Source organism: Corapipo altera, unplaced genomic scaffold (genome assembly GCF_003945725.1).
Source record: "Corapipo altera isolate COAL_440 unplaced genomic scaffold, ASM394572v1 60, whole genome shotgun sequence".
NCBI classification, from domain to species: Eukaryota; Metazoa; Chordata; class Aves; order Passeriformes; family Pipridae; genus Corapipo; species Corapipo altera.
The window spans coordinates 368642-380557 of NW_020884912.1; the positions used below are offsets into that span (position 1 = coordinate 368642).

Genomic DNA, 11916 nt, shown 5'->3' on the forward strand with positions numbered 1-11916 from the left:
CGGGGCCGCGCGGGGCAGCACCTGCCGCGCGGGCCCTCAGGGACCCCGAGGGTGCGCCCGTGGTTACCCTAAGCCGGGTCTTAACGCAGCGTCGTGCTCTTACCGTGCAGGTCGGGAGAGGCCCGGCCTTCTGCTGCGAAAAGACCCCGCAGGGAGGCGGTTGGCACACCGGTTCTGCAAAGGCTGGCGGTGGCACAGTCAAGCATCTCTCTCTCTCTCTTTCTCTCTCTCTTCTCCAAAGAGGTTCTCTGGCCAAGGATCCACCCTGCCACACGAGGCTTGTCATTGAGCCTCCCATACCTCCAGGAGACACAGTTAATGTATTTCTTTTCCATGGCGATGATCTAATCCAACCTCTCACAAAGCACACATCTGCAGCATGCTGTGTTCACAGGAAGGACTTCTCAGGAATAACTGCTCCTTGGTACCTACCGACCTCCTTTTATTCTGTCTCTGATGCATTCTACTGCATGGTGTAGAATGACTCTTTCCTGCCTGCAGCACTTAAACAAAAAAACCCTTCAAATACTTTCTGAAAGTACCACCTGAAAACTTTCCATCATTCCATGCTTCCCCCCTTGCCAAAGTGAAGTGAAAGGTGATACGACCAGCCAGTCAATCAATCTCTGTCAGGGGCATCTGGCTCCCGTAGGCTTTTTTATAGTAGGAGTCTGTTTCTAGGACCATTGGCTCTTCTGCAGCGGGATGCTGTTTTCCGGATCTGATTTAAGCTGAACTCTGAAAGACCACAGAGAAAGAAGAAGCAGGGAGTGTGCACTCAACTTCCTGGAAAAGACACCCAAGCTGTTCTTATAGCCTTCTGCGACCTCACTCCATCCTGCCCAGCTTTCCAGCAATTGCCAGCACTATGGGCTCAGAGGGCATGGGAAGCAGCCTGCAGCTGGCCCGGGGAGCCTGCCTGGTTTGAGCAGTGTTTTCAATTAATAGCCTGCTCAGCAGCCACACTATGGTCTGAGAGAAATGCTAAGTGTTACTAGCAGTTTCTTGGTCCAAAATGTTTGGGAGAGCCACTGTTCTGTCCTCAGCCTCACAGGGTCTTTGCATCTGGGAGGGATGCCTGGGATGGAGAACACAAAAGGACAAGCTGGACTGGAGTACCCATTATGCCATTGAAAAAAATGAAAAAAAGATGTCAACAACTTCTATGAGACTAATTGTTTCTTCTCAAACAGATTGTTAGCTTATGTGAATCAGGGTAGCTCTACTGAGTAAACCAAAGAATGAAAGGGGGAGGGGGGATAGTCTTGGTATCAGAAAGGCACAATATGGGTCTTAATCCACATTGATTGCTGGCTACTGAGTAACATTAACTTATTGCCACAACCCTTCCCACCACCAACAGATAGTGGCACTAAGAGAGATGAAGAGACACAGAGTGGCAAATAGTGAGACTGCACAGTTTCTGCAAACACCACCATGCAAGGCCACCTGAAGGACTGGACCTTCACTCCCTCTCTCTGCAACTCCTGCTCTTGCCCTGCTGCTCAGCTCTACCATTAAACCGAAACACAGAAAACTTAGCTGATTAAAAACCAGAAATGGTTATTTTCTGAGCCAGATTGCTTCCCTGATCTGTTCCACCCTACAGTCACATGTACTCTGGACCAGGTGTAAAGAAATAAAATACAAGTGGTTCTTTCAGCATCAGTGCCAGCTTGAAGAGTTCATCAAACTGCAGCCTGGTGAAACACTGGGAAATCCCATAGAAAGCAAAAGAGGGGAAGCTGTACTTTAATTTGTGCAAAACATAGACAAAGATCAGGCAGTGAGTGAGTGATGCAAATGCGCCTAGTCAGATTTCTCCACTGGACCTTCAAGAGAAAAAGAGGTAAAACATCAAGCACAAAGGGCATCCTGACTTCTCCAAACACAAAATCAGGACAAGCTAAATCCTGTCCAATTGCACAACATTAAAGAGTGATTCTGTGCTCTTACCTTCTGCTAAGGGAACAGCAATGTTCTGACCTGCAGTAATTTATGTGTAGCAAATTAATGTCATAAACAAGTGAGAGGAACTAAAATCTCATGTCCTAATCCTTCAAAGCAAAACCAAATTCTTTATGGGCAGCACGATTGCTGATGAAGGAGGTAATGTTTATCCTTATTTGAATGCAATAAAAACATCCAAACAAGAGAAACAATGCTCAAAGAGCTCTTCTCCGTTACATGTGAAAATAATGTTTAAAAAAAAATAATTACTTCACGTGCTTTACAAATACTAATTAATTTAGCCTGATGTCTCCCCAGCTGGACAGGTGTTACTACCTCCAGTGAACATATGAGCAAGCTGAGTAAGACAGATTTGACCCTGTTTTTTTAAGTAGCATCTAATTTTCAGTGCAATTCTGTGTACAGGCAGCTTCTGTTAATTTTGGCTAGAGCTGTAAGTGATAAATACATGTGCAAGACAGATTCTGGGTATCTCAAGCTAAAGGGCTAAAATTAAAGACCATGCTTGAAAATGTGATCTTAAAGGACTTGCCCTTGGCTGGGCAAGACAAGGAATCTGTTGCAGGATCAGGAAAATAAGCCAAGTTTTCAGATTCCTTGGGGCTTGTCTCCACAAGAAACGCAGGGAAGCAACACAAAATTGCAGCATGCCAGAAACATTCTCCTCAGGTGGACCCTTCAGTTTTCACTGCTTTCGAAGAGCAAATTTTAACACCACCATAAATTCATCCTTTCCCCCTCAAACACAGAGAGACTCACTTCTCACTTAGTGCTGAATACTGTAGCTTGTTGCCACTTTCTAAACTGAAAGGTGATGGTGAAAAGAGAAGGATGTGGTGACTCCAGGGTAGCAATAAGAAAGCCAAGGGTAAAGTTTCACTTTGATTTCAGCAGAAAGCTTCCCCATAAAGATGTTTTGGTTTGCAATCAGCGATGAAGTACTTACCTGCATTTCAAAGAGGAGTGAGCTTCCTTCCACTTAGCATACTCAAGATCATGTCTACTGATTTTAAGAAGAGACACGGATGATCTGAATAGTTGCCTCCATTAGTTGGAGCACGGTGTCAGCCCAAGGGAGGAGCTGTGTGGTTTCATGCTAGAAATAAGCAGCATTTCTCTCTGCAATGAACCCTCTAGAGATAATCCAACAATGTCTACAAAGGAGACTGGGCTACAGATGCACATCCTCCCAAGCTGAGATGCTGGTGGAAAAGTCTATTGTCTCAGCCTGTGGCTTCAGGTCTGTTTTGCTCAACTGTGTTTGAATCCTTCTCACATAATTTCAGCCTGAATGAGGTAGGTTAGAGGTGACTTCAGCATTATAAGCTACCACCCAATGCAAGACAGGAAGGGGTCACCCCACAGCTTATTCCCCGGATCTGAAGCAGCAGGAACCTCCGATACCAGGGAAGAGCTGGAGACAGAAACTTCTTCCACAGCCTACATGAACATCTGTGGCCTAAGTGAAGGGTGATGGTGTCCACAAGTTCATACTTTGGCTTGTCACATGCCAGCTTTCCATGGAAATGAGGCTGGTGCTAATGCATTAAGTCGTGGCTAACGTTTAAAATGGTGTGGGCATAGTATTGCCATTATTTAAATCCTCAGACTGGTATGATGTAGTTTAACTGGCAGAAATTAGTTTAGGCTAGGTCTGCCAAAACTGGTGGGTTCAAAGGAAGTGCTGCAGAGGGTAGCCTGCTGTGAGGATGGCAGCCAGCCACAGAGCAACCAGCCAGTAGGTGCATGCATCACAGCAGCACACCCAAGGTCACTTTATGGTCTTGGTGGACTTGAGAAGAGTAGGAACACCATGATAGATGTAACACTGGTTTTGTCACTTCGGGTTACAGATGTACAACTGTTTGGACTGACGCAGAGCCCTTTGGTGTAGTTCCCCCTCATCCCTCACACGCACACACACAGACTTACACCTGCTGTCCCATGACACCAAGCCAAGTGTTTGTGTAGCTAAGATCTAAAGATTTTTTTTTAAGGATCTTTCGGCTAAAAAAACCCCACCATACACTCTCCCTGAAAAGCATGTATTTTCTTTTGAGTGGATCATTTCACAGAACTAGTTTAAAGGGCAGCTAGACAAACAGCTGTATCAGCACAGCCGATGAAGCAGTAACCTGGGGCAGCAGAGAAGGAGCCGACCAGTGCAGCCACCTCGCTCCGTTGAAAACTAGAGCAGGATGTCTGACTGTGGCCCAGCTCTCCCAATACTTTCCAAAGGGTGTGTTTTGGTTAGAATTGGGTTTGTGGTGTTCTTGATTTTTTTTCCTTATGTTTCCTAAGGAAATTAAAATTATGCAATTGCTCTGTCCCTCAGTTTTCCTGTAATCTGTTTCAATTCTGCTGTGCACTCTCAGTCAAATCTGAAAGAGTTCGAAACTACCATGACCCTCTAAATCAGTCACTGTCTGGGTAGAAGCCCAAACTTGTGTCCTCTGCAAGCAGAAAAGCAGGCAGAACTCAGCTGCTAGCCAGTGCTGCTGGTTAGCTGACACACAGCTCTGGCCTATGCCTTCAGAGGGGCAGAGAGGGAGCTGAAGTGGTGAACTTGATGTTCATCATGCAAGGCCAGGCTTTGTCACTGTGATTGCTCATGCACAAACTGCCTAAACCCAGACTTCAAAACTTATGGTATGCAGACTTCAGTGTGCACTTGTGCTTTAAAATATAGCGTTCTGTCAGAAGTTCCTACTATAAGTCATTAAAATGTAGTTAGTACTTTTAAATCCATTCAGTGATTTCTGTATCAGGCTATTGTAAGATTAATTGTCTTAACTACACAAGTAGTACAGATATTCTCAGTGAAAGAGGTGATACTTACTTCTGTGCAGGGGCTCAGTTGTACCACTTGTGCAATATGATGCCTGATACTGTATTTATATTGCTAAAATGCATTTTCTGAGGGGAAGCTCAACACAGAGATGAATTGCATCTAACATGAGAGGAGAAAAAATAACTTGTCATCCAGATAGGTTATTTGCTGATCTATAAATCCTAGAGAACAACAATGCATACTGTATTCCTGCCTGTTCCCACACACTCCTTCTTGTCATCGCAAGAGGTCTTTAGTACCCTGAAATATAGCTTGACAATAAAAATTAATTGAAAGTGCGCTAGAATCATTAACTTTCAGAGCTTCATAGTTTGCCCATCCTTAAATAATGCTGGTTATAAAATCCTGTTTGCGCTACAATTTCTTGGCTCTCTGCCATGTAGCATGTACAGAAATCAGCAATATGTGCAGCAGGGACTTAGCTGGCTGTAATATGAATGCACATAATAGACTTTCTTCTTTAGCTCAGCAGCAAAACATTGACTCAGATCTTGAGACCAGTTATAGTCCCAGTGGTGTTTACTCTGTGTAATTAGCAGTATCAAGTGTGTTGTCTTTTGGGTAGCCTGATTGTTTCCATATGCACGTGTACCTTCTGTGAACGCAGACAGGGCAAGAGGCAGACAGCATTCAGAGTGCATGCATTACGGGAAGCACATATGTTTTAAATACATTATCTCTACAATTAAGAAGAGTTTAGAAACTGGTCATATAAATCTTAGAAAATGCGGCCAGCAGAGAAAGAAAAAGACTTTCTTTCCAAGCAGGAATTTTGCCTGGGTAACTACTTGTACCCGGGTCCCCAAGATGGTGCAGACATCTCCCTGCTTGCTGGTGGGAGAGCAACACGAATCAGTAGCTCACGCATTGCTCCAGGAGGAAGAAGGCTGTTGACGCTGTGCTAGGGCCTGGAGGAAGATCGGGCTGGCATTCGAGGTGGGGCGTGCCTGGGAATGCTGCACAACATTCATCTTAGGGGCAGGTACTTGCTGAAATTCCAATTACTGAGAGAGATGGCTGAAGCAGAGTGAGGCCTTGCCTTTGCCTCGCGAAGAGGTGCAGTTTTTTTACCTTAGGCTAATGTTTCTGACCTGTCCCAAGGTAAAAAAGCACTGAAACCAAGCAACTTCAGCCTCACTGCAAGGCAAACCAGGCAAGGTCAACTCCAAAGGTGGAGGGCCACTGCTGGACTCGCCTACTTTACCACATCACCAGCAGTTACATCAGGGTTGAAAAATAAAAAACATTAAAAAATCCTTGAGAGCAGAAAAGAAAGGCTCTAATGTCTGTTTTGAAATAAAGAGTACAAAAAAGGGTTTGTTCAGGGTTATTTATCTCTTGTTCTCCCGCTCCTTTCCACGCCCCCAACATTGCCACAATCTGGCAGGCTCTCTCACCCCCAACCCTCAAGCCTTTGCTCTGTGGCTGGCAGCATGGCTGGAGGCTGCAGGGAAGTGGGGAGAGAAAAGGAGAGCCATTTCCACTGAGGCTTGGCTCTTCCTGCTCCCTGCTGTCCTCGGGATCCTCCACACACCTCTCATAACAGCAGGGCCCCTCTTCACCTCACCCTTCATGACACTGCACCTTCAGGCACACCTTGCTGATTGGGAAAGGCTCTCCCTGGATATTACCTCGCATGCCTATTTTTATGGCCGCAGTAGATGCCTGAATACATGACATCATAACTAACTGTCTTGGGCTGCTCTCTGGCTCCTGCCCTCAGTGCCCTCCCTTGTGCCATCCCAGCATCCCAGGGCAGCCTCCTCATCACGCTTTTCTGCACCTCCCAAAACCTCCTACCTATGCGCTGGTTTGATCATTTTGCTAACAATATTTCAGTATCTGTTTTGTAGCAAACCACTCTTTATCCATAACTTAAACTCACCAAAGGAGAGTGCCTGACCAGGCACAACTTCTTTGTTGTCCTCTTTGCTACTGCAGATATGGCAAAGATTTAACCTTAAAACTTGCCTTGCAGTAGAGAAAACACACCCTTGCAAAGCACCTTTAAATTTGAGCAAGCACAGCTAGGGTCACTGGCTGTATGAACTTGCATCACGTAATTTCACCTTCCTTTCTCTTCTTCCTCTAGGAACTATCAAAAAAAGCTCCCCAAACAAGCTCTTTAATTCACAGATCTTCACTTTAAAGTACTGCAAAGCAATATTTTATGCAAAAAATCCACACAATACATTTTTCTCTACATGTCTTCTTGGAAATATCTTGCAGTTTGTGATTTGGATAGAATTCTGCAAGCCTAGTAAGAAATAAAAAGCTTTTACAGAAAAAGGCATATGTTGTTCATGGGCATTCATTCATTAAACAGCCTAGCAGTTTGTTTCAATTGTGTCTTCTGACATTAGGATTGAGGATGCCACTATTTTAATAATAATCTATCAAATAGTATTGCAAATAGTCACTGCTCTTCAGTTTCTTGAAAAGCTCTGAAGAGGTGAAAAATGAATTTGCAGCACAGCTTCTGTTTTATCTCCACCACAAGATTTGGTTATCTCAGTGAAAAATACAGCACTCAAAATTAGTTTAGTAGTTTTTACACTTTGTAGTTTTGACACTGTTGTCATTCTGCATTTATTATTTTCTCGGTGGTTTCTGACTTTTTTTTTTCTAATTTTTCTTTTCTCATTTCCACTTAAATGTCTGCCATGGACAAATGCACTTCACAGCATGCAGTTGCTGTCATGGTCACAACAGATGCAGGGAAGCCCAGTGTAATCACTCAACCTAAAAAACATTATCGGCAGTGAAATAACCTGTGTGCAGTCTCATGTCCTCACAAACCCTGCTGCAGGTATGTGACTCTTCCCTAGTGCATGGCAACCTGAGGAAAGTTTAAAGATGCTTGAGGTGTTGCTACCAGTTCAGTACAGAAGCATACAGGACAGCGCATGCTGTATTAAAGCTTACATAAATACTAAATATGTTTTATGGCCCTTTTATGTGTAAAACGTCAGGTTAGTTGAGAAGTACAAATGATTAGTTCAAATTTAATAATTAAAAATACAAATGTACTGCATACTTAGTACCTAGACCTTTGCTACATGCACATTTACATACAGAGAGAATCTAGAAAACCCCTGTTTCCGCTGTGATGGCAATAATATACTGCTTATGTGTCATGTTATTTTGAGTCATTATTAATCTATTACTCAACTAGTTTAGTAAATGTGGTACAATGTCTAGGGTGACATTGAAGATTCAGGCCCCAGACTCCGCAGATGTAAACATATGTGTAACATGCGCTGAAATGCTTACGGGAATGGAGCAGAAATATGTATCAAGCCCAAACTTGAAAACAGGTGGGTTTATGTTATACAAGGACAAAGAACAGCAAACAGTTTTTTAAGGAGCCAGTTTTTGAGTTTGGAAATTAAACAGCTCTTTTTATTCTCTTTTCCACCACTCAAAAAATGTGGGACAAGAGCACTTCCTTGGCATGAACCAGGGAGTCCTTGCAGGGTGGGCTTTGCAGCAAGGCTGGAGCAGGTCATAGCTGGTATTTTGCAATAACAGAACTGAAAAAAATAAATTACAAAAAAAAAAAAAAAAAGGCTTCAATAACATCTCTTGTGGCAACCATGGTGGGCTGGTGCATGTCCTAGCAGCAAGGCTCTCCTGTGGCCCCGGGGAGGTGTTTCCCCTGCTTGTTCCCTCGGGCCCAACACATCTGCCTCCTCAGGAAGCTGCCCCCTTCCAGGTCCTGCTGAGGAGGGAGCTCTGAAACCTGCCACCTGCTCGGGGACCCGGCAGTGCTGGGGGCCACCCTCCTCTCTCCTTGCCTCAGGCACGGCCCTGTTCTCTGAAGGGAGCCAGGTAAGGCGGAGACCGGGAGCTGGGGGCGGCAGCCCCCCTCTTGGTCCTCGTGAGCCCCAGCCACACCTCCAAATGCTGGTACCCCCAGGGTAGCACCTGCTCCCGGATTGTCTACACACCCTTCCCAAGCATCAGGGGCCTCCCACGGCCCGGAGAGGCCTCGGCTGCCAGTCGGCACAAGGCTGGGGATAAGTGGGCAGCCCCGGTGTCGAGGCGAGGTGGGGCGCGGGGGTGAATGTCTGCCCCCAGAGAGGGGCGAAAGGGCTCTCGGCTGCCCTCGGGGGAAGGGAGTGTCCCTCGCAGGGGAACAGACGGAGCGCCCTACTCTTACTCACCGACCTGCCCGCCACGTCGGGAGGAGGTTTTGCAAGTATCTGGGGAAAGGGACGGGCCCCGGGAGCGTGAGAGGAATGGTGGGGTTACATAAAGGAGGGTGGGCGAGAAGGGGAGCGGGACAGTCAGGTGTGCGCGCCCAGGATAATCCGTAGGCAAGGGGATGGCGGAAGGGGCGCTGAGAGAGGAAACTAAACACAGCCCAAATGTAGCTGTCCGGCTGGGAAACACAGGGAAGGGGGACAGCCTCACGCTACAGCTGGTGTGGGTGCATGCATCGATGCGGGTGCCTGAAAGAGCTGGACAAAGGACAAGGAGCACCATAGCTGCACAGGCGAAAGGGTATAGCGAGAGGGAAGACCTCCTTTTCGGGAGGTCTGCAGTTCCCCCTCCCGTTCCCCGCGTGCTGCTGGGGAAACCTGCGCTTTTGCTGCTTGCTAGGAGACAGCACACACAGCTCGGTGGGTGCGGGTGTGTGAGGCTTGCTAAATGGAGGCTCTTGCTGCCCTGCTGGTTGCTGCTGGGCTCGGAGAGGGAGGAGGAGGAGGGAGGGATGTGAAAGTGGGTCAGGAATGTAACTAGACTCTGCCCCCCTTGTTGCAGGCGCAGGCGGCGCTGCCTTAGCGATGGAAAGCAGGCATTTCACTGTTGATGTTCCCCAGTCCTGCCGGCTGACGGTTACTAGGGGATCCTGAAGGATGTGTTTCCCTGTGACCCTTTGAGAAGAAAAACTTAGTTGCCGCAGTAACCAAGTTTGGCTTGGATGCAATGATGCGGTAAATAGCATAGGTGAGCCTTGCTAAAAGGAGGAGGAGGAAGCTGAAACTTTATAGGCTGGATAACTTGCAGTCAGGTCAGGAAACATTTTAAAAACGTCCCAGCAAAATGTATTAGTTAAGTACACGACTTTTACATTTCCTTATGCAATAAAACTCTCAGAATTTATCCCCTATGTATTGTAAACTAATAAGAAAACAGAGATAGAAATAAACTGCCTTAGTGATGTAGCATGAGGTTACAGAGCTCACCCACAACTCTGCAGTAGCCCTGTGCAGCCCTTTTCAATGCAAATAATTTTTGTTTGGTGGCCTGAGTTTTAGAAAGTTAAGGGGTGTGAAAGAAAGTGAACGCTGACTCAAAAACTGAAGTTTCCATCCATCTTCTTTTCAGCATTGTTACTGTAGGCTAACAATTTTCAGTATTATTACTTAGATTGAAAGAGAGAACTCATCAACCCTGCTCCTATAGGATATCTGTAAAGTAAATACTTTCAAAGTGGAAAGCAAACTAAAATAACAAGCAAAAACTTTTAACTTGAGGCCCAGTTATGCATTATTTCTGCCTATTCCCTTCAGTTGTTATCATCTGAGTTCTATCATCCTCTAATAGAAAAATAGGCTTTTATTCACGAGGGTGGGGAATCACTTCTCAGAGTTATAATGAAGAACTGAAAAGAAACACTGAAGATAGATGCTGTGATATATCCATTTCTTTTTTAGTTTTCTTCCAGAGTTGTGTCTTTTCTAAAACACTGGTATTCTGAAGAAAAAATGGGCTGCTATACACGAGACCGATTCTGTTTCCAGCCTGAGGATCAACAGAGAACTGAGCTGTCGAGCTTACAGATGCATCAGGAGTGAGGGGACAGCGAGTGTGTCAGTGCAGGCCACACAGCAGATAGGTATGCATCCAGTCGATGGATGAGGCTATGTGTGTACATTTCATTAAGGAAACAAAAGTAACTGGAGCAAACTGTGCAGCTAATGCTTTTACTCCTTTGAATTATTGTCAAGGAGGTATTGGTATAAATAAACATCCCTCCAGCTTATTTCACCTCTGAAAGCTACTCACTGTTTTAATTAAAGGACATTCAAGGATGAATAATGAATGTTACTATTTCTGCATTTTCCGTGAAATAATATGTCAGGCTGATTTCCCATATCATCTTCTACTAAAAGCTAAATGTAATAATAATGTAATGTAATAAATGTAATAATGTAATAAAAATGTACCATTACTCTTGTTTTAAGAAAAAAAAAAGTAGAAACCAATACTGATTTAAGTGCTATGAACCAAACAAAGCTTTCCTTAAACAGAACTCAGTGGAGGGCCTAGGTGATACCTTATAGATGAATGTAGCCCATTGCCTCCAGTCATGGAAAATATTCACACAGTCTTCATCCACAGTTTTAAGATCAAAAACTGCTTCGGTATGTCATGCTTTAAACCCAACATTACTTGGTTTTGTCAACTTTCTTGGCCATGCAGAACAGTTAGTGGACAGTCTTTCATGCCACCTGCTTGCACAGGCCTATGCCGCTAAGTAGTCTTGCAGATCTGGACAGGGGGATCCCACAAGTCTCTCACATTATCAGTGAAAATGCCGGGTTAGAAAGCTTCCTCACTGGGGACTGCCACAGACAATTTTGATGGTCCCACCTATTACCTGCATATTTTCCTGTGTGTTGAGGCAACCCAGTGGGCTGGGAAAACTAAACATTACGGAGAAGAACAATTTGTGTTAGCAACCATACCTGCACTTACTGGCAGGGAGGTTTTGTTGTTACTCTGGGGCCCTTTTTATGCTCCTCTGGACAAGCAAAGGGCACGCTAAGCCTTATGGAAACAGTCACAAGAAAATCCTCCTGGGCTCGGTGTAGGAGCACGGTGTTTCCTATCTATTCCCTCCACCCCTTTCTTTGGGGATGATGTGAGGAAGGAGGTGTGGCCAGAAAGTTGCTGCTTTCTAGTTTTTTTTGGCTCTGTCAAAGGCCTTTGTATTCAAGGGTAAACGGCAGGGACCTTGACGCTGCTCTAAATTTGTATGGATGTCTTAGAGGTCCCCAGAAGGACCAGATAACATGACAAAGCATGAAGCACAGCTTAGGTATAACAGAGAATTTGACCTTCAACCTGTTGTTGCTTTGAAC

At 45.2% G+C, this 11916-nt stretch overlaps 2 long non-coding RNA genes across 2 annotated transcripts in view; one reads left to right on the forward strand and one right to left on the reverse strand.

The window, feature by feature from the left end:
- The window catches only part of LOC113952247, a 3160-nt gene extending 2771 nt beyond the window's left edge, over positions 1-389 (reverse strand). Inside the window, exon 1 of the long non-coding RNA XR_003529466.1 lies at positions 301-389. This is a non-coding gene — a long non-coding RNA (uncharacterized LOC113952247). The remainder of the gene's footprint in view (positions 1-300) is intronic.
- An 8030-nt stretch (positions 390-8419) lies between these two features.
- On the forward strand, positions 8420-10891 carry LOC113952291. Its single transcript, XR_003529498.1, has 3 exons — positions 8420-8653; positions 9590-9775; positions 10486-10891. It is a non-coding gene; the product is annotated as an uncharacterized LOC113952291 (long non-coding RNA).
- Positions 10892-11916: the final 1025 nt, after the last annotated feature.